Source organism: Mus pahari, chromosome 23 (genome assembly GCF_900095145.1).
Source record: "Mus pahari chromosome 23, PAHARI_EIJ_v1.1, whole genome shotgun sequence".
NCBI classification, from domain to species: domain Eukaryota; kingdom Metazoa; phylum Chordata; class Mammalia; order Rodentia; family Muridae; genus Mus; species Mus pahari.
Genome location: NC_034612.1, coordinates 673159 through 674360, shown reverse-complemented (window position 1 = coordinate 674360; position 1202 = coordinate 673159).

Sequence of the window (1202 nt, the reverse complement as noted above, 5' to 3'; positions counted from 1 at the left end):
TAGTCAGTTCTAGGCCAACTTGGGCTACATGAGACTCTTTCTTTTTTTTTTAAGATTTATTTTATTATTTATATGAGTACAATGTCACTGTCTTTAGGCACTCCAGAAGAGGACATCAGATCCCATTACAGATGGTTGTGAGCCACCCTGTGGTTGCTGGGAATTGAACTCAGGTCCTCTGGAAGAGCAGTCAGTGCCCTTAACTGCTGAGCCATCTCTCCAGCCCGAGACTCTGTCTCAACAAAACATAAAGCCTAAGTTGGGGAACTACATGAATCAAAAACAGCTCCATTCAGACCAGAACTCGTATCCATGGGTGTCTGGCCTTGCCAGGCAGATGGGGCAACAGTGACCTAAGAACTTGTGAGTGGAGCAAATGCACCTATTCCAGCGGCCACCTTACCATGCTACAGGATTCTGGGAGCACAACTGACATACTGAAAACCTAAAAGAAACAAATTCACAAAATGGGGAATTTGATGTTATATTCCTTAGGAAATGGGATCTCTGGCTTATCTCTATTCAATCCGACAGAGTAGGTTTGACTACTTACAAAACTGTCCACCTTAGAGCACAAAGCCTTAGAGACAGTCTTTGCTAAAGAAGACATCTAAGGAGGTATGACCTCTTGCATCCTGACCCCCTACACTGTCAAAATAATAAACATGCTTCTTTGTGTCTGTTCCCACGGCACCGGCTAAGAAGTGTATTTTCCCAGACACTCTCTGCACGTTGCTAACAGTTTTCATGACTTAATTTCTCTTTGAGACTGCCAATAATTCAGCCACTCTCTGGGTTCTTGAGGTGTTAATAAACTGGTCGAGTAAGTCTTTACTCTCTCGATAGTGTGGTGATATGCCACTGCTTATGACAAAATCACTTGTGACAGATACCTCCAAGCGATTACCGAGACATCATACTTTCAAGAAATCACATAAGTAAAGATGAGCATTTGCTTTCTAAGTTTTTTTTTTTAATTTGAAAGGGAAGGATATTCTCTTTTGCTTTTACAGTAACCTGTTCCTAAGATAGCTGCTAATAAGCTAAATTTCTCTCCAAGCATGGAGGTGCACGCCTTTAATCCCAGCACTTCAGTGGCAGAAGTAGGAGGCCTGGTCTACCAAGTGAGTTCTAGGTTAGCCAGGACTACACAGAGAAGCCCTGTCACAAAAACAAAACAAAACAACACAAAACACAAAAAA